The following is a 5809-nucleotide window of genomic DNA, read 5'->3' on the forward strand; positions in this document are numbered from 1 at the left end:
GGTCCTGCCCCCCCCTCCTTTTCAGTTTGTTTGCGACCATTGCTGCTGCTGCTGCTCAAAATTCAGTCCGTCCTGGTTCTGACCCCAATTGGGGCAGTCCTTTCTCCAGTGTCGATGTTCACCGCAGGTGAAACCTGCATCTTCTTCTGTGTTTTTGTCCATTCTGAGGTGCCTTCTGACCTCAGTTACTCCTCTTGTCTCGGTCACGCCCTTTTTCGCCACCCGATCATCCGTGTTGGTCCATCACTGTCCTGCACAGTGTGAATGCAAAGTTATCAAGGTCAGCATTCTTTCGCTCGGCCTTACTTTTCATTCGGGCTTGGCGGGCGTCTCGTCACAGCTCTGTCAGCTGACGCAGTCTGGGAATTTTCCCCCGTGTAGTGAAACGGGCCTTAGGTTTAGTGCTCTCCGTCTCGGCTGCATGAGATCACATTCCTGCAGGTCTGTTGACATTCTCAGGTCGTTGTTGTGGGTCCAGCTGTTGCAGCATTTGGTCAGTGTCACGTATGGGGGAGAGCAGGAGTCCAGTCAGCCTCGGCTTTCAGGGCCGGCAAAGCAGCCTGTAATTAAATATGTATAGAAAAAACAAAAACAAAACAAAACAAAAACAAAAACAAACAAAAAACAAACGAACAGGAAAATGTTGTTGTGTTGGCTGTGTTATTCAGAGGGGAGACAATGGGGCCAGGCCCTGTGTCAGCCTTCTCTCCCCTTTTTTTTGTTTTTTGTCTCCCGATATAATCAACTCCTAACCCACCAAGTTGACAGGACAACACCGGTATATGTTAAAATTCTTAAGATCATGTTTAAAAGCCCAAAAAGGAACTTTCTTTCATTCAGTAATCACTTTTATTAATCAATCAACAGAAAACATGTCACAATTTGAATCTTTTAACCACTAAATTTGTTGTGTCTTGCCTGGTTGGTTAGACCAGTGTTCCTTTTTTTTTTTTTTTTTTTTTTTTTTAGTTAAATTGTTGTCCTGCAACCCAGAGGGTTTCTTTGTCAGTAATGTATAGACTTCATCATTTAAGTATGTTAATTTTTCTTTAACCTTGCTGGAAAATCTTCACGTGTTCATGAGTGTAAGCTGTTTCTTCATTGCGTGTATGTGCATTTGTATAAAAGCAGGTTAATTTTATCTTTTCTCAAACTAGGCGTTACCTTAAAAGGAGCCTTTCTCTCAGATTTCTCTGCTTGTGTGTTTTTGTTTCACCTTTTTGTTGTGATGCTCCGGACGCCTTCCCAACCTCCACAAGTCCGTTGGCCCCAATTTTATGTGTTAAAACTTCTCTTAATTTCTCCTCTAATTCTCTCCTCGCTGCTGTCTTTTTCACAGCTGCTGATTCGTGCTGGGTGTGGTTCCCATTACCTATAATTTTGTTTCGGCCGCTGTGCTTGTGGGGGCAGTTGGTCCAGGTCCGCAGCTTCCTGTATTAACACACTAATAGATTTATTTAATTTCATTTTCATCACTGTTAAACAGATAAGCAGGCAACACGCCTACCTTGACAGCGTAAACTGTACGCCAGTCTCCCAACACATTCCTCTCTGTACTCCTCCATAATTCTCCACTGCACACCTCTTACTATCTCTCCTTTTTATTTTTATTACACCACAGAGTAATACACCCAATTATGCCCGTCTATCTCTATGTGGCTCCAAATTCCCTCTTTATTTTAATTTCACACTCGTCAGGGGACAGGCACACAACAATTTCAACCACTGAAACGAGGAATTCAACCTTTTTATTTCTTTACTAATCTAGACTCAACGTTTGTTCGCAAAATGTGTCTTGTTCTAGTCCGGAAATAAATGTGAACCCGTGATTACAAGGCCGTTCCAGTGTTATATCCGTAGCTATGCGGGGGCCCTCACCTCCCCAAGTCACCACCTCGGCACCCGGACGACGCCGGTCCTGGCCACGCGTCCACGGACAGGAGGGTCGCCACTCCTAGGGCAAATGTTCCACAGGTACACTAGGCATCAACCTTTGATCCTAAAATGTGTATTTGCTCTAATGTCCTCCTAATCAAACACATCAACCGTCACTGTCACTGTGTTCACGCTTCACACTCCACACAGAAAACACACTCAGAGCGCGCCTCACTCACACTCTCACTCAGTGCGCGCTTTACCCACAAGACAGCACCCAGAGCGCGCCTCGCAGCTTCACACACACTCTCTCACCCAGAGCGCGCTTTCACACTCACACGCAACACTTTTCCTCAGCGGGAATTTTACACAGAAACCTCTGAGCTCAACTATTAGATTTTCTTAAAGCACACTGCACCATAGACCAAAATACCCCTTTCTCTGCGCTTATGACCGCCACAACGGGGCAAAGTCGCATCATAAAAGTGATGCTTGCATCCCCGAAGTTATACCCGACATCATAAACCAGGTTTTGCTCTATGTACTTCTTGGCAAGTAAAATTTTACTTTGTTTTATGACCGCAGCCCTTAAAAAAAAACTCGACTGACGCCACAAACCACCGTCAAACCTCTGTTCAATGTACTAAAATTAGCACCAACCACTACTGCACTTCACGGCCGCACCACCGGAACACGGCCATATCATAAACCAAACCTACGGACGTGTTTCGCTCTCGCGTTGCCAGCGTTCAACCGCACCGTGAAGCCAGCATCTGCTTTTCCTTAAATCAACTTCTATTTCATGGCCGGCAAGAGCCAGGACGTAACCGACACCATAAACAAACTTCAAACCTCGACTTCAATGTACTGAACTAATGGCCGCGTCTTCAGAAGAAATTCTAACGTATTATTGCTACAGAAGCCAGTATTAGACAAAATTAAATGTGGAAGGTAAAGTGGCTGCAACTAGCTCAACGTAGTATCTTATTAGTTTCTCGGTAGAAGCAGTTTACTGCAACTAGCTCAACGTAGTGTCTTATTAGTTTCTCGGTAGAAGCAGTTTATTTAACACACTGGAATTCAGCCTCAACTTATGTTGTTAGTATCTTGCGCCAAAAACCAGACACCGACAAATTTACTGTGAAAATACATGTGACTCAGCGAACAGATTAATTTGGAAAGCCCAATATGCACATTTGGTATTTATAATACAACAGGCTGTGCTTACCTTTTTATTTTTGGACCGGTCCTCTGTTCACCTCGCCTCACGATCTCACCAAAGGTCAAATCTGCACCTCCTCAGCACACCAAAGATCCGGGTCACACGGCACCAAGTTGTTGAATTTTCCCAATTCTTTGAATCTTTGGGCTGAAGGAAGGACAATACTCGGTGTATAAATGCTCAATCAACAATCATTTATTTCCATACAATTCAACAATAAGAGCATTACAACGTCTGGACGGGAGAGATGCTACCAGAGGGTCAGGCACATGTCTCAAAATGGTGACGGGTTGCTCAGCTTTTTATAGTCTCTAGTGGCCCCCAGCTAGTCGTAAAAGCCAAAACATCACATTTTTTCTCTGTTACAGCGCCTAAGTTATGACCTCGGCAGTTGTTTCTCTGCTTTCTGTAAGGTGGGGGTGTGGAATGTGGTCTATCTATCTCCCCTGTCTTTAGACACAGAGTCTCCTGCTTACAACCTTCTCTTCATGATTCAACAATTAAGCATGTCAAGAAAACAGTGTAACACATTCCCAGCAGATCAAGGATACAGAGTGATGCACATTTATCTAATGAACTAATATGTGAATATGTTCTGTTAACTCAAAAGTATAATGAGAACTAAACTACATACAGCTCACACACTCTATATTAAAGGGTATAATGTGATCTACAGCAGTATTCTAATTCAACTACTTTGATTACATATATAAGGTAACATATAATAACAGAATAATTTAATATAACCAATTATGTTTTTTGGGTTAAATAAAAAATCATTTTTTGGACTTTAACCTGTGCCTAAGTTTCCTTCACTGCTCGGTCCATCACAATCCTCCAGAACATCAGATTTGCTGCAGCATCTGCCCTTTTTGGTGTTGCTGAGCAATGACCACAGGTGAATGACTGGTCTCTTGAGGTTCTCTATGAACTGTTTATTAACTCATTACAAGTTGATGGTATAGTATTACAGACTGCTGCTGTCTCTGCCACTCAACACGTGTCTGTATGACATATTTTGAAAAAGTCCAGTCTGTTAGTGATCTATGACCTGTTTGATTGTGTACACAAACAACAGTTGCCCAGTTGACTTGAAAATGAATGTGTTTGAACTGTTTTGTGCCTTAAATACCTGTTGTATTTATTTTTTTCTTCAAACAGGACTCCCCCATCCAGGTAATAGTGAAATGAAAATAGAACTCTCAAACGTGGTAAATGTAGTACTTCAGCCAAATAGTACAACTTTCTAAAGCTAACAAAGTAGTTTTTATGCCTAATTTCAAATTCAGATTACACAATATGGCTCCGATCCCCCTGGTGTTGGATGAGAGCTTTTCTCTTTATGAAAGCTTCCTCTCTTTCCCGATGGCTATATACTTGCTGTCAAAGACGTTAAGCACGATTGAATATGATTGCCTAATATGACACAGTGACTGACCATCATAACAGTCAAAAATATTGTGTAGTCTGCATAAACCTAAACTAACAGAGGTAAAACGTAATTTATGTCACTATGTCCTACCTGTTAAGGCACGCTATGACTCTTTCAAACAACATACAGCTTGTCTTGCCAAGTGCATGTTCAGTCACACCAATAAATTTTGTTAGCATTTCACAGACGGCTGTGAGACTGCATAGTCTGAAAACTGTAGCCTGTACCAGCAAAGAAATGTGTATTCATAATATTTTAAAATATCTTTCTGTGCATCAGGTATTAATCAGAGAATTTTAGGGCAAATTCAACTGGTTGTGGTAAGTTACCAATGCAGTGCTGTAATGCTATGTGCTTTGTCTGTCTGAGCATGTACAATGACCTCTCCACATTATACTTCTTTACATTAGCTATTTTACAGATCTGTTGAAAGTATCCTTTGTTATGCCCGTGAACATTCATGAAGAACCACTCTAGTCTAAGTGCTGTAAATGTAATCATCAGAGGTTCAATGCGGTTTGCGTGACCATTCGCTTGGCCTCTGATTCAGTGTAACTGCACAAACGCTACTGTAACAACTACTCTTCAGAAACCGTATACCAAGGGCAACCGTATACTGCCAGGTTTACGAGTGTGTGGAGAGATTTCAAAAGAATCTTTGGTCCATGACATGTCCAAATAAAGACAAATATCTGTCAGTTGTGTGAAATTAAATTTAAATTTGAAAGCTGGAGTTCAGCCTTAAGCTAGCGCATGTGCCACATCTTGCAGAAGCTGAATAAAGCTTTGGATACAGAAAATAATACCTAATATTACCATCAGTTCAATGTGAAAAAATATAAAAAATCACTTTGACTTACACTGTGTTATTTTCCCTGTATGGTATTGCTTTGAATTTGTTCACAGAATAATGTCACCATAACCCAAGGCTCCCTTTTTATCAGAGCTTCTTAACTAGGTTATTCTAACCAAGTTATAGCATTTACAAGAATAAACCCAAACCACAAGCATAAAATTGTATTTGTTCTCAGTTCTTTTAAAGTTACTCTTTTTGCTTAAAAATATTGATGACTATTATTACAAGAACCTTGTGTTCAGTTCTAAATCATCTCCTTTCTGAATTTTTACCTCCGCCAAGGAGGCTATGTTTTTGTTAGTGTTTGCATGTCATTCTCTCTGTAAACACAATAGCCCAAAAAGTTTTTTTAATAAATTCTGATAAAACTTTGTGGGGACGTAGTGTCGGGTCATGCTAACATTCCATTAAAATTTGCCTTACA

At 41.1% G+C, this 5809-nt stretch overlaps 1 long non-coding RNA gene across 1 annotated transcript; it reads right to left on the reverse strand.

The window, feature by feature from the left end:
- Positions 1 to 842: 842 nt before the first annotated feature.
- LOC146649369 (uncharacterized) lies at positions 843 to 3835 on the reverse strand. The gene is made up of 2 exons (XR_014908119.1): positions 3026 to 3835; positions 843 to 1744 (listed from the first exon to the last, which is right to left on the reverse strand). It is a non-coding gene; the product is annotated as an uncharacterized LOC146649369 (long non-coding RNA).
- Between the last annotated feature and the right edge of the window lie 1974 nt (positions 3836 to 5809).

Source organism: Rhamphochromis longiceps, linkage group LG17 (assembly GCF_057381845.1).
Source record: "Rhamphochromis longiceps isolate RC_006_pf linkage group LG17, R_longiceps_female_GT1.1, whole genome shotgun sequence".
In the NCBI taxonomy this organism is placed as follows: domain Eukaryota; kingdom Metazoa; phylum Chordata; class Actinopteri; order Cichliformes; family Cichlidae; genus Rhamphochromis; species Rhamphochromis longiceps.